This window comes from Triturus cristatus, chromosome 6, assembly GCF_964204655.1.
Source record: "Triturus cristatus chromosome 6, aTriCri1.1, whole genome shotgun sequence".
In the NCBI taxonomy this organism is placed as follows: domain Eukaryota; kingdom Metazoa; phylum Chordata; class Amphibia; order Caudata; family Salamandridae; genus Triturus; species Triturus cristatus.
Window position 1 is genome coordinate 1,061,926,361 of NC_140589.1, and position 23,859 is coordinate 1,061,950,219.

The window sequence follows — 23,859 nt, forward strand, 5'->3', positions numbered from 1 at the left end:
TATTCATAAAGTCATGAAGATGTTGCTGTAGCATCATCCTATTGCTTAGCTCGTCCCTTGATACAGGTTTCCTTACACATGATGTAACACAGAGACTACACATTACAGGAGCACACTGTATACATAGACAGAACAGGAAAAGAATGGCTAAGCTCGTCCCAGTGACTATTAGAATCTTCCATCCCCAAGCTGATATCAGTCCCCAGAAACACCCCATCATCGACCAGTCTCCTTTATCCACATGAATGGATTCGGAAATCTTATGCAGTTTGGAAATGGCCTGATAGACTGTCGGAGCGTTATCTGGTATGAAAATACAGCAGCTTGATTGGATAACCTTACATACCCCACCATGGTCTGCAAGTATGACATCTAGAACCATACGGTTCTGCAACGTCATGAGGCGATCCGCTTGGAGCTCAGCTGTCAAGTTACCAAGGGCACCAGCCGTTACATTAACAGTGGATTCAACTACACAAGTCAGTTGTCTCAGGTTCCTGCTATTGACCATTGGTCCCCAAAACGGCAGGAAACCCAGGAAGAAGTCTCCCACTTCCTGACCGGCAGTATCCTCCTTACTAGCAACGCCTCTCACAACTCTGGTCTTGTGATAATCAGAGGCGGCAGTAAATGTCGGCGGTAGCAAATTTGCAACATAACACGTGCCCAAGAAATCAGGGGGCAACCATGTATATGCTCGGTCATTACAAACAAAGTATGTACCCTTGGCAGCCAAAAACGCAGGGGAAAACTGTGATGGACAAATGTACGTTTCAGCACAGTCACTCTTCCCTAATTGAGCTCTTGGATTCTGACCATTGCCTTGTAAACAGAACCGACCTATGTGGGGTACGACCCAAATCGGAGATGAACTTTTACGCTGTTTCTCACCCAGACTAATGCTATACCCCGTCGCGTTCCAACCCACATAAGCTCGCAACTCATCCTTGGGAATAGATGAATATGCATCGATATCTCTACTCATATCAGCAACTCCTCTCATCAAGGCTTTATTGTTCGTGCTAGGTCTATTGGAACGCGGTGGTCGTGGGGAATAGGTCTCAAGTGCAAGACGAAACATAGTCTAGAATGCCCATGATGACCCATTATAGCTAAACAGCAGCACTAGATACGGGATACCCTTATCAATGGTATGCGGCATCAAACCACACACCCAGTAATTTGTTGTGTTCATAACTAGTTGGTGCTGATGCAGGAGTTGAATAAACGAATTGTTTACGAACTCAGAACGTCTAGCTTGTTCGTGTTCAGGCAGAGGGTGGAAAGAGTGTGAGGGAACAGTAGGAGGAGGTATGGGCTGTATAGTGGGTGCAAACGGCACTTGAAAAGACAATAATACATAACCTACAGAAAACATCATCATGCTAAATAGTACAAACAGACATAATATTACAAAACGTTTGCTATTCATTACTTTACATATTCTGTTCTTAAAATTTATTTCCTCAGCGGGTCTCTCCATCTCGAAAAACTCCATCCTCTAATCGTACTGTTCGTGGCGGATGAATGTCTTCTGCTAAGGAGTACACCTGTCAGTCCAGGGAACGCCCTCGACCAACCAGACCGTTGACCTAACGTCTCCGGCTTGTACCCCAAAGTCTTGGCACCGCGACCCTACAGCTGAACCCGGATGGTGGTTCGAAAAACAAAATAAAAAAAAAAGTCCTTCAGATGGGAGAGGTGTAATATTAAAAAATAGCAAGGGAAAGGAATTTTTTATTTGTCCATAGTCTTTGACCTCAAATTGTAATGGCTTTTCCCAGGTACTGTTTGGTCTTGAAACAAAAGTTCAGGTTCTGTAGTGTCCAATCGAATTGACGGTGGCACAGCTTCTTGCAAAATGTCATCGCTTTCCTTCTCAGAAAGCGTTCCTTTTACTCGTGCATCGCTAAACGGCAGAAAACGAGGCACAGTCTCAGTCTCTGAGTCAGCGATCCCTTCCTGGACCCACTGGTCATAAGGCAAAGGCAAAGGGACCCTCTTGCAATGAACGCCGTGGATCCAGTTCTTTTTCCCTTTCACTCGAACAGCTGATCTCGTCGAGAGAAGGACGAGATGGGGGCCGGTCCAACGGGGCTCATCATTTTTCGTCCGCTGAAAGTCTTTTACCAGCACCCTGATCCAGGATTGATGGGGTGTCCTGGAGCTTCAGAGACCTGAGGCAGAGTAACATGCACCTGTTGGTGTAAAACACGCAATTTAGCCGTCAATTCATACAGGTAATCAAGCAATACTGGATGTTCAATTTCGCTGAATTTTGTCGGTCTTGGCACACCCCATATATTGGCCGGACGGCCAAACACAATCTCGTACGGACTAAGTCCCACTCGTGAATGCACAGTCATTCTTGTTGATAGGAGTGCTAAGGGCAGAGCATCAGGTCATTTAAGACCAGAACTCGCCTGAATCTTAGCCAACTTAAGTTTCAAAGTGCCATTGTAACACTCTACTAGTCCAGCTGATTGGGGGTGATTTGCAGCGTGGAATTTCTGCTTAATACCTAGTCCCTCACATACATTCTTCATCACTCGACCTACAAATTCACTCCCATTATCACTCCATACCATTCTTAGCATTCCAAACCTAGGGAAAAATTATTTGACAAGGGCTTTAGCTGTGGATAAGGCAGTATTGTCTTTTAGGGGATATGCTTCTATCCACCTTGAAAAAGCGCAGACAACAACAAGTACATATTTCAAATTGTTGCACCTTTCCATGTGGATGAAATCTAGCTGCAAAACCTCAAACGGATACGTTGGAGGCGCAAAATGACCAGCTGGAGTTGGGGTTCCCCTACCAGGATTGTATTTCAAACATACCATGCAATTTTTGACCACATTCTCCGCACACTTGGGAATTCCAGCATACTGCCATACTGGAGCCAACAACTTACAAATCCCTTTCACACTGATATGCGCCATTCCATGTGCCATCGTGACCACTGGAAGCACATATGCATCAGGTAACAACCATCGCCGGTGTTCTAACAAATCAACCCAACAACCATTTTCATCCAATTTACCCTTACTTTCTTTCCACATACTCGATTCTTTCTCTGTGGCTTCAGCTTGAAGGGACTTCACACTCTCTATCGTGTCTTCACACATTCCAACATCACCAACCCATCTTGCAGGGCCTGCAACATACATTCGAGTTGTAACATCTTTTGCTGTTTCTTTCGCTATTTCGTCAGCAAAAGCATTACCACGACCAACATCATCGGTAACCTTCTTGTGTGCACTGCATTTTACAATCGCAACTTGTAACGGCAAGGTCAACGACTCAAGGAGATCATTCACCAACTGACCATTCTGAATCTTAGTTCCATGCGAAGTCAGGAACCCACGTTCTTTCCACAAGCGCCCAAAACTATGGGCCACGCCAAAGGCATACTGACTGTCAGTATATATGTTCACTTTCATTTCTTTCGACAACACGCATGCTCTTGTAAGTGCAATTAATTCTGCTGCTTGAGCCAAATTATGTGGTATACGTGCAGTTTCAACAATCGTGTGCAAAGTCGTGATAGCATATGCAGCAGTCGTATCACCATTCGGAAGCTTGAAGCACGAACCATCCACCCATAAGGTACCATCACTCTCAACCAGGGGAGTATCTTTAAGATCCACTCTCCCTTTTGTTTCTTCTTCTGTTCTGAACAGACAATCATGCTGTTCAATCTCATCTGTGTCTGCTGAAATCGCAATAATGTAGCTGGATTCAACGTGTTGCACCTCTTTATGTGCACATGACTCGCTAGCAGTGTTAACTCCTAACCTGACAATCGAGCACTAGTTAAGTGCTGTGTCTTGGTCTTGTTTAACAATGTGTCCACTGCATGCGGAACCATGACAATCAACGTGTTATCCATCACTAACCCAGCAGACTGTCGAATAGACACAGCTACTGCCGCTGTGGCTCTCAAGCAACTCGGCAATGCCTTAGCTACTGGATCCAAAGTCGACGAAAAATACGCGCATGGACGCTGTTTGTCTCCAAAAGACTGTGTTAACACTGACAATGCGCAACCTTCCTTCTCATAAACATACAATGTAAAGGGTTTACTGTAGTCGGGGGTACCCAACACAGGAGCTGAACATAATGCATTACGCAATTCTGAAAAACTTTTCTGACACTCTTCAGACCACGGGACGGGATTCGGGGTATCTTTACATGTTAATGCTATCAAAGGTTTTGCCAGCAAAGAAAAACTCGGGATCCACTGCCTACAGTATGAAGTAATACCCAAGAAAGCACGCACTTCTCTCTGTGTTCTTGGCACGCTCAATTGTGCAATGGCCTGAATTCTTTCTGGGGTCAGTTTTCTTCCCTCTTTCGATAAGAGATGACCTAAGTAGGTCACTTCTTGTCGACAATATTGCAGTTTTGAGAGAGACACTTTGTGATGAAAGGTAGACAAATGACGCAACAACGACAATGTAGCTTCTTTACAAATCTCCTCAGTATCCGCGGCGACTAGTAAATCGTCAACATACTGAATAAGGGTAGCACCACTAGGTAAAACAATTGTATCAAGCTGCGCTTTTAAAGCCTGACTGTATAATGATGGACTTTCACAGTAGCCCTGTGGAGCGCGTTTAAAACGGAAGCTTCGACCTCCTAGACTAAAACCAAAAATATCCCTGCTCTCCTCTGCAATCGGGATGCTAAAGAAAGCATTCTTTAAATCGATCACTGAGAACCAAGCAGCGGAAGCTGGAATCATAGTTAACAAGGCAGTTATATCAGGGACAACTGGAAACTGTGGCACAACTATCTTATTGACCTCTCTAAGATCGATCACAAACCTGTAAACAGGTGGCTGAGAAGGGTCAGTACGTTTTAAAACAGGCAAAACAGGACTATTGCAAACGTTGCCTCTTGTCTCTTCAATTACATCCTTTTCAATCAAATCATAGATGATCGCTAACAACGCTTTCTCACCTTTATTAGAGATCTTGTATTGGGGAATGTGTGGCAATTTAACATTGGCTTTCAACGTGACCACATATGGCGGTATTTCCAAGAGGCCCACAACATTAGGACCAGTAGCCCAAAGGACATCTGGAAGAGACGACAATTCAGCTGGCAGTTTATTCTTCGACAAATACATTGGAGAAATCACTTCCCTACCCAGTGTAAGTTGTACTCCTAAGGGAGAACAATATAATGTCGCATGTAACCTCTTTAACAAATCCAATCCTAACAGGTTTTCACCACAACCTGTCGTTAGGATAAGGGGTGCTTTCAGCTCACAAGGTCCAACAGAAAGGGGCATTGCACTAGAGATCGGGTTCCTAACCGGGGCGCCAGAAAAACCTACTGAAACATTCATTTCGCCAGACAAAGGCGCGCCAGGGAGTTTTGAGTGCATAATAGAACTCTTTGCAGCACCAGTATCCAATAGAAAAGGCTCTGACACACCCGCTGTAGTCACCTTGACATACGGTCCACTCTGATCCACTGGCACTGAAACAACTCCCTCTCTTTGTCTATGGCTGTCCTAGTAAACATTACCTTCCGCATTTTCATCTTCCGCATAATAGTCGTTATTATAGTACTGAGCCGTCCTACCAGTTGCATTGGCTTGCTGATCAAAACTATTCATCGTATTTTGAGGCGGAAGAGGACGCGCGTTCTGGGGAACATTTCCACGCCCTCTACCTCTAAGAGCTTGCTGACCACCTCTACCTCTTGTGCCATAAGCATTATTCGTACGCTGCAACAATATAGGACAACTATACTTAAAATGACCTTCTTCTTTACAATACGAACATTGATTGGGACCTACAGGAACACGTGGTTGGGAATATTCGAACCTTTGCATGTTTCTTTGAAACTGCTGAGGTTGCTGATAGTTACTCTGACTACCGCGTGGTGGGTAGGCCTGCTGTAACAGAACCTTCATCTTTAATTCTTTTGTTTTCTTGTCTGCTCTATCCTTCTCATCTTTATCCCTATTTTCGTAATACTGTGCAGTAGCCAGTATTTGCGCTGAAGAGGAAACAGCCCAAGAACTCTCTGAATCTTTTAATTTCTTGCACAACTCGGGAAGCAAATTATGCACGAATTTATCAACATATAACCGTTGACCACCTTCCGTACTCATGTCTTGACCACTGTGGTCGATAAATGTTTCTTCAAACCTGGTAAAGAAATCAGACACTGACTTATCTTTCTTCTGCTTGCATGCGGATATTTTATCCCAATTCACACGCATCGCGGGCATTAAAGTTTTCATGTAGGTAATAATTCTAGCAGGGAGTTGTGCTACTAAGGGCTCAGGTTTCTCACCACCAACTTGTCTAGTGTCTGCAGCAATGATATTAGCCCATGTGTCACCTAGTTCTGCAGCATGATCTGCATTACGAATCGATCCCCATAAAGGCTGCGGAACAACATTCCCGAATAACATATCTATGTCAGCTAGATTCATGACACACGATTCTGCGGTCTGTGATAACTCCTTATAATATCCTGCAGGGTTTTTACGGAGGTCAGGCAAGGTCTGCTTAAGGGCTAAAACTTCAGATCGCTTCCAAGGAACATGTACCCAAACACGCTGAAAATGAGCTGGCACAGCAACAATACCTCGAGCGGCATCAGCTGCAACAGCGTCCTTCCATACCGGAGGGACTTCTCTCATCGGGTATTGTTTAACCTTTTTATCAGAGGAGTCATGTTCAAACAGTGACTGAGAAGGACCTTCTATCCTGAAAGACAATAAAGTCGCAACTGCTTTCTCAACATCGGGACCCACAATCATACCTTTTTCAAAATCAAACCGTACATGACACAACTCCTGCGGGCTTGAGTCTAAACCATGATCTTCCAATTCCTCACAGAGGAATTCACACATTTTCTCGAAAACGTATCTCTGTTTTGGTGCTTCCCATTGATGAAAAACATTTACAACAGACCTTACATCATATCTTGAAGGATAAACAATCCATTTATGTGCCATGCAGTCTAATACTTCTTTCTCTTCAGAACCAGGCAGCTGACTATGCAACTGCTTACGTTGTGAACCAGGGGTCGCACTAGATGACCCGAAGAGAGGCGATATAAAACTAGTGACCGCACTAGCTATTCGTTGTCGTGTAGAAGGTGAAGTTGAGGCAAGAACAGGGGGAAAGACAGAGGGAAGAAAAACGGGTGCGGATACAGGTACAGGGGTCGTATCAGGAAGAGCGCCGAGAGAGGCAGCTGATGTACTAGGTAGAGTCGCAGGAAGCGCAGAAGAGATAGGTAGCGAAATCGGCGGCCCGTGAGAGGGCTGCGCTGTAGGGATAGGAGCCGGCTGAGGAGGAGCTGGCGGCTGCGGGAAGGCTTGCGGCAAATTAATTGGAGGCTGTACATTTAAAGGTTGCGGAGGCGCTGTAGCACTCTGCGCATACGGGGGTGGCGAACTCAGCAAATGTGACATAAGGGGATCTTTCTCCTTTTCTTTTGACACATCTTGCTGAAGGGGCGGCAAAACTGGGTAACATTTATCAATCACTAGTTTACGTTGCCTTCGCAACTGCTCATTCATTTGTTCTTCTTCATTATCTTTAAACTGTAAAGCTGCTTGAATTATCGACATACCTTTCTCTCTTTTATTTTTCTTCGCTAATTTGATTTCTTTCTGTTTGGCTTCCTTTCACCATAGGCGGAAAGAATCAAACATCGCCGGCCGGGCTTTCTTTTTAAATAATTTAACCTCTAGATTATCCAGAATCTCTGTGTCGAAACTACCATATTGGGGCCATTTTAAATCATCATCTTTCCTGGTGTATCGAATCCATACTTCATTGTACATAATGGGGTCCACGCCATGTTTCACATAAAGCTCATAAGTTGGAGTTCCAATTGGAGGAACCGGACACGAATCCTCTAATCGGGAGTCCTTATTACAACCCAGACAAAACAACATTTCAAATATACTAGAACCAGGCATCTTCGCTCACTAGTCTAGTTTCAAACTTCAAAGGATTATCGAATACGATAGTCTCGTGAATACACGAGTCCTTCGGCTTTGGCACTTGCAAGTTCCAAATCAAAGCGATCCCAAAGGGATACCAAACTAAGAACCAAACTAAGGACTGGGAGACGCTCCACTTATACTTAACTGAGGTATCGATGACGTCACCAGAAGACTCGTTAAATCGTTTCGCTCTACCAAATCATCAAGGGTCCAAAACAGGGCGATAGTCAGGGCAGCAGTCCTTCGTAGCCGTCGGGACGCGGAAAACCTCGCAGCAAAGACTTTCGGACCACGTCAACATGCAGGGGTCGATGAAGTGGCGGCCTTCCTCCAGAATTTTCACACGAAGCTCTTCACGAACCTCTGGCTCGGACCGGTACCGCTGAAATCGCCCAACGTTGGGCGCCAACTGAAGTACTGGGTTTTTCGTAAGCAACCCAGCGGTGCCAGGGGACACACCCGAAGACTTCGATTTCTTCCTGTTTCAGACTACAGAAACACAGAGTCTTCTAGGTGAAGTCAAAGATCGTATTTATTGGCTGCAGACCAATCACAGGTATCCGAGAAGTACAGCACGGTGTATGTTCTCAGGAGACTGCTCCTCAACCAAAAACCAGTCTTTTCTTATATACAGAATATTACGCTCTGGGCAACACCGCCCATATTTTACAAGTGGTCATTCACATATTTTCGCTTCAAAGAAAGAGCAAAGTCATGATGATAATCCCACATTTCAGCTCGGTCAGCCCATAATTATTTACCCAGCGAGGCTCAGAACCCTCATCAGATATCAGCAGACCCCAATAAAAACGGGCACCCCCTCCTTGTAAAACGAGCCATAAAGTAGGAAACAGAGTCAGATGTGAAAGAGATTAGTCAGGGTTCGTGTGGGATGCACGACTTTATGATGTGTCGGGCCCTGATGCTAATCCCATTTGGCCGCAGTAAAAGGAACCGGCCGGGCAGGACTGACCTCGGGCAGCGGTGTCAGTTTGCACAGGTCACAAAGAAGTCACAGACAGATTGCGTGTCCTTTAGGCCTAGGCATGGCCTTAGTGCGCAGCCTATGTGAGGGCAACCACAAAATGGTTACCGTTCTAAAATGGAACCCAAGGGTTTAATATGTAGTATCGTATACACGGTGAGTTCATCGGGGAAACATGACGAAAACACTCATACATACTGCATTAGTCATTTGCGGTTCGCTGATACCAAAATCGGCATGGTAGGACCATGCTACCAACATGGTTCCGAAATTTACAGTACCACAATGCCCTATCCAGAGTTGTGCAAGGTGTTTATGAGGACATAGAGCGTTCACTTACATGACAGGCGACAAACTGAGTGCCTAATTACATCATGTGTCTTTTAATTCTTTCCCTCCCATTATGTTGCCTCCGCATTTGATGTTTTAGAGAAAGTCTTATATGATCAGTACAAACAGTTGCCAGTTTGACAGCCCTTGTGTAAGAAACACACATGATAAGAATATTTAAATGTCTCTTTAAAATATGCTCATAATATAGGAACCATAATACTGCCGCTTCTATAGTTAATATTGCCTTTTTACATGCCATCAGAGCATACAGAAGTACTACAACAACCTACATATTGCTGTGGGTGTTTCTCTTTCTATGTGATTTAACAGTTAAGCTCTACATACCAGAGGGGGGCAGAGCTTGTCTGAATCCAAGATGGCAGTTAACAAAGGAAGCTCCGACGTCTGCCACCAATATCCGACATAATCCTGTTGCATATCGTATGTAAAACACCCCACAACAGACTAGGAGGTGTGGTGACCAGCTAACCAGGGAAACCGACATTTTCAAGTTTTGGGTGCAACATCGAGCACGAATGTCAAAAACCAGTAGAGGCCTGCAGAGAGAAGCGAGCAGGCCCCGGAACAACGAGCAGGCAAGGTGGGAGAGGCAAGCAGTCAGCCGCATTCATGAAAATGGGAAACAGCCTTCACATGCATGTGATTATAACGCAGTCGTTACAACGACCGAGTTGTTACATCGCAGTACCAGTACAACACAAGTTGTTACAATGACTTACTCTAGGGGGAACTCTAAACTAAAGAATAGTATAATTCACTATTCCAAAATCATGCAGACTGTTGCACACACTGGAGTTGGAATAGTAAATTATACTATTTCTAAGTCCAGAGCGCCCCGTAGAGCAAGTCATTGTAACGACTTGCGTTGTGATGGTACTGCGATGTAACAACGCGGTCGTTGTAACGACCGCGTTGTAAACGCATTCGATGTAAAGGCCTATATTCCATGAAAACACACTAGCCAGGGAAAGCAGTGAGCAACCTCTGGGGCCTGAGCCGTGCGGTTGCGCAGAAACGAACTAGCGGGGTGGTGGCGGAGGCCTATGGAGAGACACGAGTAGACCCCGGAACAACATGCAGCCGAGTCAAGAGAGGCTAGCGGGCGGTCACACTAGTGAAGGCATATCAGCCTGGGAAAGCAGTGAGTGACTCCAGGGCCCCGAGCTGGAGTAAACGTCTGGGCGGTGCGCAGAAGCAGGCTGGTGTGGGAGGTGGTGGAAGAGACCCAAGGCCAACCAGGGGCATACTGCGGGAGCCGAACACAGGGCAACATGATGCAGCCCTCCAGAACCAAACACGAAGGTGGAATATACAGAGGGCGCAGCAGCAAAGTAAAGACCTGCATCACCCCACACATACCTATACCTAGGGGTCTCAGAGGGGCGCATAGTAGGGCATAAGGAACACAGGTACGTCTGTAGTTCCAACAATTGTAAATGACAGTGGACTAGCCCCATCAGCGCTGGAGAGCGAAGGGAGGACAACGAGCATTGTAACATTGCATAGGCAGGATCCGTAAGCCTAATCGACAACGCGCGGTGGAACTCCACATAGACCCATAGTGAGTTCTGAAAAGGGGTAGAGCTCACTAGGGGAGACCGAGTAAGTCGTGAGGCCACAGCAAAGAAGCCCGGAAAAACAGACCATCAGGAGAACAGGTGCTCTCAGCGGGACCCGACCAGAGAGCATGTAGGGCAGAAGAGACAACTACGGAGGGACAGGAGTCACATTTGAATATTAGCATGTGTAAGCCTGAAGGCACCAAGCTCCGAGTCGTAGGAGAGGCTCCAGATAGGGGCACCACAAAATAACCAGCCACAAGCCCACAACACCCTTGCCCAAAGAGTGTAAAATACACATACGCCGGTGCAGGGGAAAAAGAACGAAGCGCAGGGAAGCACAAGTATATTAATAACGCCTAAGCAACTTATAAAGCGCACTGCCTGGCTAAATAGAAACCACTATCAAAAATGGAATACAAAATAAAAAAACATCCAACAACCATGGAAACCCCCTGAGCGCAATTATTTCTGCACTACATAGGGTCGTGCAAAACAAGGAGACCTCACCAAAAAGCCAAGAATTTGCCCACCTTGCCTGCCTAGAGCTGAAAAGGACTGTGCCACACACCAGAGTCATTAGCCAATCCATCTATCAGAGCCCAGGTGCTCCTGTAAGAACATCAATTTCACACCCCCCAGAACAAGAAAGAGATAAATAACTACGCCACCCGGAGCCACACTGGCAACAATAAGGGAACCGTGCACACTATCTCAAAACAGTACAATGGGCAAAACAGACAAAACTCAATCAAAGCTACAATATGACCTGCGTAAAACCCCCAGGTCGCGAGAACTAACTACCACAGAACCAGAGGCAACACCAGATCCACACGAGGCATTAGCCGATACAGATCTGAAACATATACTTCGCACCATGCAACAGAGTCTATCAAAAATAGACAGTAAAATCGAGGCACAAAAAACAATATACAAACTCCTGCAATCAATCCAGTTTAAGGCAGAAGACTTTGAGGCCAGGTGAAGACCGAACAACATCCGAATCCTGGGCATAGCAGAGTCATCGACTATTGGAAATATGGAACAGTATGTAGAAAAAATACTGATCAATCTCCTGGGCAGAGAAACTTTCTCTGAGATATTCATTGTGGAGTGGGCCCACCGCATGCTGACACCCCGACCGGTCCCGGGTGACCCCGAGACCAATAATAGCAAGGATGCTAAACTACAGGGATCTTGATGCAGCCTTAGGGAAAGCCCAAGAAATAGGGACACTACGGCTGGAAGGTACCGACATATCTCTGTTCCCAGACTTTACCTTACAAGTTCAAGAAACAAGATGCCGGTTCATTACTGCACAAAAATGACTTCGATAATTGAATCTTGACTACAGTATGCAATACCCTGCCAAGTTAAGGATAAAAATGGACAGTAATGGACAGTAAGGTGCACTTTTTTACAGACCCAAAGGCCATAATGCAGATTCTCAAGAAAAAGGAGCAAACATCTAGATGCCGTGGCTCCCCCTTGTGGTTCCCGCTTGGGAGAAGGAGAAACTCAGGACACTGAGGACAAGTTATGCAGTTGCAGGAAGCAGTGAGAAGATTCACACTCGTGAGTCCCTCACTCTTGAGGAGTAGCCCAGTTCCCGAAGAGCGAAGATCCCTCATGACTCAAGAACTGATGATCAATAAAACAACACTGATAAGTAGCCCACCTCCTATGTATTCGTATACTAGATGTTGGAATCTTATTATAAAAGACTTAACCAGGGATCATAACTGGTAAGATCATTCTTGAGGTAATCACACACTGTAGCAAGTCCCCAAAGCTAACAGCTAACTAGAACTAGAACTTTGGGATGGGGAGCAGAGTCAAGTACTGATATGTGTGTAAATATCTTGGTACCATTGTCGATGTGAATGATAGAATGGTGGCATCACACGCCAGGGAGGGAAGGTAACATCAGCCCCCAAGTGTACAACACTATTCAGAATGATTTATACAAGGTTCTTGAAATGGGAGGCAAATAGGGGAGTGGGGGAGGGATCCATTGTAGCTATGGAAGCTGGGGTTGCTCATAGTGTGGGTGGGTTGTTAAGGGTTAACTTTATTGAGATGTTTCAACTGGGGAGTGAGGAACATCAAAGTAATACCAGGCAATACACCAACATAGTGATGCGATTTTCCCAGCCAAAAACGTAAACCCAATGGCACAAAAAAGTACAAAGCAACAGTGACTGCAGCTGATGACCTGGAATGTTAGGGGCCTTATTGATAACAGAAAAAAAAATGAAAAATACAAGCTTACTTAAAGAGGCACATGTAGACATTGCAGTCTTACAGGAAACAAACCTCCAACCAGGAAACTGTGTAGTAGTGCAACACAAAATGCAGGCCCAGTGATACGCAGCAGACTACACATCGCACGCAAGAGGAGTGAGTACTACTATGGGTAGACAGGCAAGCTTGGGTGACTTTGACGGGACTCCTTAAAGACCCAAATGGCAGATATGTAGTAGCGAAGTGTAGCAAAGCAGACCTGAATTTTTTACTGGTGGGTATCTACGGATCGAACTATGATGACCCCCACTTCTACAATTCAGTCGAGGTGAAACTAGCACAATGGGCCGGGATATCACAGGTATGGGGAGGTGATTTCAATTGTATCCTCAATCCCGATATGGACAGATCTAGGAGACCAACCAGACGCCCAGCTGCAGCTGCACTGGCCATGTTAGATATAAAGCAGAGGGGGAACCTTATAGACATTTGGAGACACAGATCCCCTAATGTGGAGAGCTATACACACTACTCCACAGCATATGATACGCATACCTGCATAGATTATTGGTTGCTGTCATGTGGATTGGGGACAAGGGTAGTAGCCTGCAGTCACCTCTCCAGAACATACTCTGACCATTCGCCATTTTAACTAGGCTAGAATACTGAGCACCCAGGATTCCCTGGTGGGTCTCACCATACTCACTACTAGATACCGTCTTCAAAGTTAAATTGACACGAACTATAGAAAAATTCTCTGCATGTAACATTGGATCAGTCAAAACGTTTGCCACTGTGTGGGAAACCTTTAAGGTATATATCAGGGAAGTAGAGCTATCCTCTCATGCTGGAGTTCTACTCTCTATTCCAAGTAGATTAGAGACTTTGAAAAAAGATATCAGTAATATAGAAAGCTCCTTACAGAGAGACGAGGGGCTCCATACTGCGGCGGGACTTAAGCAAAAACTGTTCAAATTCCAGGAAACACCAAACAATGAAATCAACACATGGGAAAGTACGCGACTGCACACCCCTATGGGGAACGGGTCAGACCAGTTGCCACACTAGCAGGGATACTGAGACTTCTGAGATATATGGTTATGATGTAGGAAATAGTGGATGACGGAGGGCATACTCTGTATACCCCAGAAGATATTGTAGAGCAGTTCAGAACTTAATACATGGATCTATACACCTCACAAATTCCGACAGATGATGCACTAACTGAATACCTGTCATGCTTTAAAATGACGTGGCTGGCTTCAGAACACAGAGAACACCTGATGGCTGCTTTGCAGACAGACGAAATTAGGGGCGCGCTGCAGAGCATGGCTACGGGTAAAGCTGAAGTCAGATTAGACTGGCAGAGGGATTTAGGCAGCCCATTAAGCGACAAAGAATGACAATACAGCTGTGCCCAAACAAAAAGTGTCTCTATGAATGGGAGGCACAGGCTCATCTATTATACATTTCTGCACAGGGCCTACTACACACCTGAAAGACAATACAGGTATGGAGTGAGGGAGGACTCTAAGTGCCAGAGATGTGGGAGCAACGGAGCAGGATTTATGCACCTAGCCTGGCAATGCTAGGAATTCTGGCAAGCAATATTTCATGAGCTTGGCATCATTATATGTGCGGACTTAAAGCCAGACACAAAGCTAGCATTGCTAGGGTGGGACCTAAGTGTAGGAAAAACCACACGCCCCCAATAGCTATTGACCTTTTACTAGCCAAATGATGAGCAGCCTTGAGATGGGCTAGAGACCCATTACCGAAAATAAAAGATTGGCACACAGACATGATTTACTGCAATACACAAGCAGATAAATTCAATGAACTACTCCCACCCACCAGTAGACCCAAAAGCTTTTGGAGTTCCTACCAATCATACCTACTCAGCAAGGAAACAGAAGCAAAATCTAGCGACACAAGGGAAAATAACAGGGAGGTGACATAGATGGAGCGGGGAGGTAATCGACTGAGTATACAAGGAGTGAGAATGCTGCAGAAGAAATAAGTTCATTAAACAATGACATTGGAAGGGGTTATGCTGGTAAAATACTGCTGTTGTTGAACCTGAGCGTAACAATGTCTACCACTATGTACCAAAGTGTAAAAACAAATGTACCAAATGGGAATTTATCAATTCTACTGTCTAGCAAGACAACGCACTGTAAGATGTAACATGCAATTGTAATGCCTGGTTATGATGTAAATTGTTCTGCAACTCAATAAGCTTCAAAAATTAATATATAAATAAACAAAATAAAAAGCTCTACATACCAGGGGTCTCACAGTTGTCATTGTCAGTGATCTGTACACACCGTGGAGTCTGTGGCCTCTGCAGATGGGCTGCACAAATTAAGGGTCCCTGGTAGCTAGTAAGATAAGTTCTAGGTAATCTTCCCTTCCTGGATGTATAAGGAACCTCACCAGACTCTGGGTTAGAAGTCTCAGTAAACTTGTCAGGATAAATACTTATGACCCAGCATGCATGTTATCCTCAGCATTTACCTGCCGCATACTACGAGCAACTCAATATATGTTCCTTTAGAAAAGTCTGCCATCTGCGCTGTGAAGCTCCACACACATGAAAATAAATCTGAGTCTACTGTCACTCATATGGCTGAGGTTTACGTTGGAGTGGAGCTTATTTTCAGCCAGTGGTTGCTGATGGGGGCGACAGCACTCATTTTTGGGGATTTTTCCTAATCAGACATTTCCTGAGAGCCAAAGAGGGAAACACACAAACAAGAAAAAGCAGCAAGAGATGGGAAAACCATCACAAAGGAAGAAAGCAGAAACCTCAGCTTGAGATAACGGAGCAGGGGGTGTGTGGTAGTGGATGTAAGCGGTCTGAGTTGGATTCAAGACTTTGTAGCTTTGGTATTTGGCTCATGACATTTAGTAGAGCTGGCTTCAGGCTTCTGAGCAAAGCTTTGGGCACCAGCACTCATTGTTTTACAAATTAGGCACTGAGTTGGAATATAACCTGAAAGTTTAATTGGGAACTCATTTAGAAATCTGTGGCCCTGGAAGAAATCCCCATACTTTTATTTTATAACTATACTGTCTGATGACTGTGAAGTACTGTTCTTCAAACTTGGTCTTACAAATAATTACACTTTTTTCAAAGTTCTCTAATTTATCGCTCTCCAGGCTCTAATGCCATCTTTCTAAATTCTATTAGTTCCCTACTTGAGGCAGAGAACTGCAATTCTAAATTTACGGTACTTGGGGACTTTAATTTTCATTTAGAGCAAACAGGAGATAAGGATACAGTTTTATTAATTGAAATCATGGATGCCTTTGATCTTAAACTTCTCTGCTCTGATCCCACTCATCGTGGGGGTCATATGCTGGATGTGTTGTTTTCAAATAACAAAGATATCTCTAGTCTTGAAGTACTTCCTATGATTTGGTCCGATCACTCAGCCGTCTTCTTTATTATCAACTGTCCCACCACCTATATAGCCTCAAACAAGAGGTCTAAATCTTCTCAGGACAGATCCTGGGCTAAAGTTGATCAAAATCAGCTTGAGCAACTTCTTACTATTTCAAGTCCCATGGTGGAGGACAATCCCGAACTTGTAATCGAGACTTACTCTACCTGGCTTAATTCTATCTTCTCTCAACTTGCACCGATAAAAACAGGCGGCACAAGTAGCACCCGCCCGTTCGCTCCTTGGTTTTCAGAGGCTCTCAGAGTAGAAAAACAAGGCTGCAGATGCCAAGAGAGGAAATGGAGAGCCCTATATGACAGATACAGGAGAGAAATGTATAAATACTCACTAACTAAATACAAAGCTTAATTGGTTACAGAGAAGGCAGCCTACTTCTCCTCGCAAATCAAATCTTCCAAAAACTCAGTCAGAGAACTCTATCAAGTCATCAAAAAATTAACTAAACATCCAGAGCAACAAAGAGATTGGTAAGCCAGTCCTTTTGCGATGATGTTGCTTCACACCTCAGGGGTAAAATTGACACTATTTTCTACTCTTTTGATCACTGTGGTCATTCTTCCCCATTCATCGGTCAAGTTAATGCGAACTCAGCTTCTGATAAGGACTTGTCTATTAAAAGCTTCAAGTTCTTCTCCCCCATTTCCACCGTAGCAATAAGAAACCTTATCTTAAACACCAAGTCAGGCTCTCCAGACGACCCTTGTCCGCCCTCAGTTATAAAGTTAGTCCCTGACATTATTGCTACCTACCTCTCAGACATATTTAATATGTTTAGAACTGGCATCTTTCCATCCCAATGGAACAAACCTCCTGCCTTTATTAAAAAAAGCCAATTTGTATCCTGAGGACCTGGCCAATTATCGACCTATCTCCAGGCTTCCTTTTCCCACGAACATAGTGGAGAAAGTAATAAACACTCAACTAAATCACTTCATCAAGGACTCCAACTGCCTGGATCCCACTCAATTCGGATTCAGATCTGAACATAGTACAGAGACTGCTCAGATTAAGTCCACAGATGAGCTCAAATTCATCCTAGATAAGGGGGGATCAGCCGCCCTTATCCTGCTGGGCTTATCTGCGGCGTTTGACACGATGGATCATTCCACCCTTACAAAAACAACAGTTGATGGACAGAATGCAGAACAATGTCATACATTCACCCCAGTACAGAGATCTGGGCCTAAATCCATCGTTTTTTTGCTCACCATGCCATTCCAGTTTGAACCCAGCCATATGCAAAGCAGTCTTGACCCTGTGCCTCATGGGAACAGTCCAGCCGGAACTGCCAAGCCAGGTCCTCCCTGGACTGGAAACAAGCATCCTAGGACCGGTTTCGATGTTTCACCCCTCTTCAGCCAGGATAGCTTGATTTCAGTGGCATGGAGAGCACGGGACCCACGTCTGGGCTTACCCGTCCCACTCAGGGTGACAAATGCAAAAACAACAGTTGATGGAAAGAATGCAGAACAATGTCATACATTCACCCCAGTACAGAGATCTGGGTCTAAATCCATCGTTGTCCACCCTTATCCACTGTCTGGAAGCAAAAGGCCTAAAAAACCTTGCCTTGAAATTACTTTCATCCTTCCTGTCAAACAAGGAAAACATGGTCAACTTGGACGCCTTCTCATCAAGCTTGTTCCATTTGCCCTGCGGGGTTCCACAGGGATCCTCCCTTAGCCCCACCCTTTTCTATATATACATTGCAGACCTTGCCCCCCTGGTTGAATCCTTTGGGTTTTCCCTCACTTCTTACACGGATGACACGCAAATCGTGTTAGCAGCCTCTAATGATGCCAACCACACTGGTGCTCACATACACGACTGTATGAAACATATTAATGGTTGGATAAACAGACACAATCTTAAGCTTAATGCTGGAAAGACTGAGGTGATCGTACTCGGTAATAACTATCTTTTGAACTGCCCCATGCTGGCCTGGGGAGATGGGCCCCCTTCCCGTACCCCCCAGGAAAGCCGAGAGTCTTGGTGTCATGATTGATCACCATTTACTCCTGGGCAATCAAATCAACGCAGTGGTCTCCTCCTCACAGAACACCTTGAGAATACTTAGAAATATTATAATATTTTTGCCCATCTCAGTCAGGAAGTTAGTCATTTCCACACTTTGTAATATCCAAGATCGATTATTATAATGGCCTTTACATTAGCCTGCATGCTCAATATTTGAATAAGTTGCAGATTCTTTGGAATTCTGCGGCGAGACTCCTACTGGACCTGCCTAGGCACCACTCTGTTTCCTCTGCTCTCAAGGATCTCCACTGGCTGAGGGTCAAATACAGAATCACATTTAAGGCCCTCTGCCTGACTTACAAGGCCCTCAATGACTCAGGACCCTCTTTTCTGAAGAAAGCCTTATCATGGTACACTTCCTCACGAAATCTAAGAGCAGCAGGCTCTTTCAGAGTAAATACCATCAGATTTAAAAAATCGAAATTGGGTGGCAACAGCTTTGTGATTAGAGCTGCGACAGCCTGGAATCTTCTTCCACTCAATCTTAGATCAGCTCCTTCCCTGTCTCAATTTAGGAAGCTTCTAAAAACCTGGCTTTTCAATCAGTAGGTTGTTCCCACCCCTTCCGTTGCTTACTATTTCAGCGCCAAGACATCCTCGGGTATTTGTTGCGCTTTACAAATAATTTAACATAACATATCATAATATACTCCACCAAGAAATGATGCAGGTCATTGTGTCAATGTAAGTGTGCAAACTTACCACGCCCACATTAGTGGATTTGCAGCACAGGAGGATAATTCACAAAAATGTAGCCACACAGCACACAAACTATAACAATTGATCTACTGTACTATGAGTAACTGTGAACGTGCATCCCAGCAGGGAGGGTTTTGCATCACTGAAGGCGTAACATTTTTTGTCATAGGCCTTGAATATGTGGCTGACCCTAGCTGAGGTACTGACATGCAGATGTCTAGTTGACTGACACTCTTATGTCCATTACATCTATCCTCCAAAGGTTTCCAAACCATGATATCATTGGGTGGTGATTGCTGACTTGCCAGAACACACCAAATCTTGCCAAAGAAGTACAACAGCTACCTATTAGAGGTCTCCACCCCACTCTTGTCATCTGCTACTTTACCCACCTATTGGCATGAAGCATGGTCTGTACGCCTCTCCATTTCACACCTCTGGACTGACCACCCAACCTAAATGCCATTGAAAAGTGTTTGAGCCTGATATATTTTTGAAAAACGAGGACTTTTACCAAGCAATTTCCCTCATGATGCACCTTGGTACCACAGTTGTAACATGTTCTTACTTGTAACCTTCCTTGTTGCCTATTGCCTGGGGCTTGTTCCCTGGGCCACCCTTGGTTGTCCAGGTAAATGTGCAAGTGTCAGCAAGACTTTCCACTTTAGCTGTCAACCAATGAAACACATTTAATTCACTAATCCTGTCCAGCCACATCCAGAATTCTGCTTATAGTCAAGCCTGATTGCCAAAGTAATAGACTGTATTGTTTTTCAAAGAGGCGCCACTGAATGACTGGATCTCTTTTTTTACCTACTATGTCTGGCAAGGCACACATGCTTGAACGGAGTTTCAAATGTCCATGAAATACATCAATTGTTCTTTCTGTGGACTGACTTGTCACGTGGCTATTTTCGTCTTCTCTAAGTTAGCACGAGCACGCTGCAGACTGTCTGCTGCTTTGATCACGGTACTACACAAGTTTATTTTGCAAATGCCTCTTTTGAAATTTTCACATAAGAATCTACCGCTGTTTTCACACTCTGCAGGTTCATGGGATTATGTCTGAACATTATGAACAAGGTAGCACAACAATGCCCCTAGTTATTCTGTTCTGGTGAGGCCCTAGCACCTAGACAAATCATACAGATGCAGCTGTTGTTTGGGAATACATACTTTGGTCTTATGGGAATGCATTGATAGGTAGCACACACTTGGAAATGGACCTTTCCAGGGAGAAGAGCATGTCAGCACCTATGATGTAGATCTACCATCTATACACTGAGGTAAGGGTCTGTAGATACCCCCAGAGATCTTCTAGTATATCATCATCATGCTCTTTGCAAGGGGAGGTAGGTTAGGCTACACTGTCTTATACAATGACAGCTCCTTTTATGATTTACGGACTACTTGCTATGCTGACTGTATTTGTGTTATGCTTTTTTCCGCTTATTGTGGCAGGTATACTGCATAGTAGAGCATGTTAGTTAAAATAAATATTTTAAACTTGTTTGTGTCTCAGTCAGATCTTATTGTGGACAACTACAAGAGTGTGAGCGAAAGGGTGTGTCTTACCATAAATGTGGCTCACCAGGGCACCCTCCTCAGAACACTCTCTGGACCTGTGGAAGAAGAAAAGCTTGTATATGCTTTTTGGAGACCAGTGAGGAGACTTGAAGGGTTGCACCTGCACCCACGTGTACCCAGGACAGAGAGGTGGACTGCAAGAATAGTTGGCTGACCTCCTGTGTGGCTACAGGGAAACAGCAAACTGTAAGAGGCCTTTTCCTTGAAGTGCCCATCAGATCAGTTGCAACTGTACCTGGACTAGACCTTGCTGGTGGCCTCTGCAGGAGTGAGTCTTGAGCCCCAAATGTTGTTCCTGATGTCCTGAGACCTGTGGCTGTGTCTAACTGGACTTCTCTTAACAACTTTGAAAAGTCAGCACTTAGAAAATGCTTGAACTCCCAGACCTCTGAAAATCTAGGACCCACCACCAAATCCAATCCGCCCAAGTTGCGACTTCACTGGGCTGAAGAAACAGGGTTCTTCCAAGTGGAGCTGCTCCGCAGGACCAAATCCCTTTCAGTTGGCCCTTGGGGAGAAGGTATTTGGCTTTGTTGAACTCATTGTTGGATACAAACTGCAACCTCGCTCCACTGGAGGATTCTGAGCTCCCAAAGAGAGACTCTTTGACCAGGCAATGATACCAAAAGTATCCAGCTGACATGAGGACTTCCCTGGGTGTGGAATTTGGTTGTGACCTTTTCCCACAAAATCAATGGCTTTATAACGACCCTGTTTAATGACTATCTGTCTTTGAGAGGACTTCCCCCAATATAGTTTGCAACTTTGCACCAATAGAAGGTGTCAGCTGCTGTTTCAGAGACTAGGGGCCCGATTAAGACTTTGACGGTGCGGCAATGGGTCTCCCCTTCCCCCCCACCGCACCACCAAAGCCATGGGCGGGCCACCCGGTAGAGTAGGAATTTCCCACAGCGGTTCCTCTAAAAATGGGCACCGCAATGGGAACACCAAAAACAGATTGACTGAAAAGTGCATGCCATGGTGGAACTGGTGTGCATGCACACAGGGAGGCACATTTTGTCCTGGCCTATGTGCATTCACAGGGTGTGAGGCACCCTTTGTTTCCTCTCCACCATGGTTTTTATGGTGGTGGAACTGCATTGATAACTGTGGCAGAGAGGAAACTTGTAAAATGCCTGGCAGTGGTCCTGCCAAGCATATTACTGTCTCCTGACCGCTGCAACAATGCCAGTGAATGGCGACTCTTAATAGGGCAGTTGGGAGACTGCCACTACTGCGCCCAAGTGATTCTGTTAGTCTGTGGACCACCAGACTCTTAGTCGGGGCCTAAGTCCCAAATCTTAAACCGGGATGAACCTGGTTGGAGTAACTGACCCTTACTCCTTTCCTGTTCACCTGAAATTGTACCTAGGCCCCAGTCTACTGCAACCATAAATTATCATTGGCACATGCTGCTTTTTGGAGTTAATTTACCTTAACCCTTCCAAAATTCATATCTCCAGTAAGACTTATTGGATGTTTTTTGTTTTGGTGTCATTTTATTACATTTGTCTCTATTTTTCTGACTTGGAGTTGTTTTTATTATCTTGTGCTTTTGACCTTTTAACAGTTCTAAGTGCTTTCCGTGTTGTCTTTAAGTTCTGACATTTAAGCAGATCTGCACTGTGCCAAAGCTAGCAGGGGATGAGCTCAGGTTAAAGTTGCTGAAACCCTTGACTGGAGGTAAAAAGTTAGTTACTTTGCTACGCTACCTGTGGCAGAATTCCAGCCACCCCAATTAATAATTCACTTACAAACCGCATATATTAATGTAGTATTCAATGCACGCATAAAATATCATATCTATATTCAGGTTAGTACACAACACAATATTTTTCAAAATAAAAAATGATGCAATATTTTGAAGATGGAATTAGTATCAAACCTGAAAGGCATCAATTACAAAAAGCATGTCATTGTTATGCTCCCCTGCAATCAGTCTTTGAGAAAAGAAAATGGGAAAAAGCAAATGAATGATCGTAGGTCCTGAAGGTAATGTGTGAATAAACGCATGAAGTCCTGCTGTGCCCTGTGGATATGATATTAATGTATTACATTGATCCTCTCTTCCATGTATGTAGATTCTAAACAAATGTATCGGGTCCAAATAATATCACCATATACCACATCTGGAAACATTCAAAATGTATATCTGTACAGGCACGCTGCATTGCTGATATCTTGAGTTCCATTGACCTTTGGAAATAATAACATGCCCTGATTAAAACCTTTTTGTATGAACATTTAATATTCATAACATTAAGTTTCATCACATCAAAACAAACTAATAAGCTATTTACAAGTATGAATCCACTCCAGAACTAAATTATTACACAATAAATGTTCCTTGAGGTTGCTGACTATTTATTCATGCTCTGCCGCTGCAGCATGTGAGCTACCAATATCCCTTTATAGGCATAAACCTACCTTTGTTCAAAGATGTTTTCAATTAGTCTACGCCAGACTTTTATATAATTGTCTCTATCACTGGCATCTTCCAGTCGTCCTCCTCCATCAATCTTAGGCTTTGACTGATAATCATCATTAAGGATGAGTGGGATGTTCTACCATAGGCAATATTGTGAAGCACAGAGTAGAGTGCAACCTTCTTGCAGCATGTGCCAGGAGAGCAAAATAGGACACCAACTGTGGTATCAGAAGCATGCCTTCAAGGAAACCTAATGTCCACTCAACAGGTCCCCTGGTGCATACATGTGCCTCGATATAATGATCTCTCATGGATTTGTTGGGTTTCTCAATGTTATTAATTACCCGAATATCCAGGTAGATTCTGAATCTTCAGACACAACAAAATATGAGAGCCTTTCGCTGTTATCCAGCTCAGTACATCCGTTATTTCTCACACAACCAGTAAATATTATTGCAACTTATCATCAGCCAGGTTGTCATTGGTGCAAGACTTCCCATTAATTGTGGCAC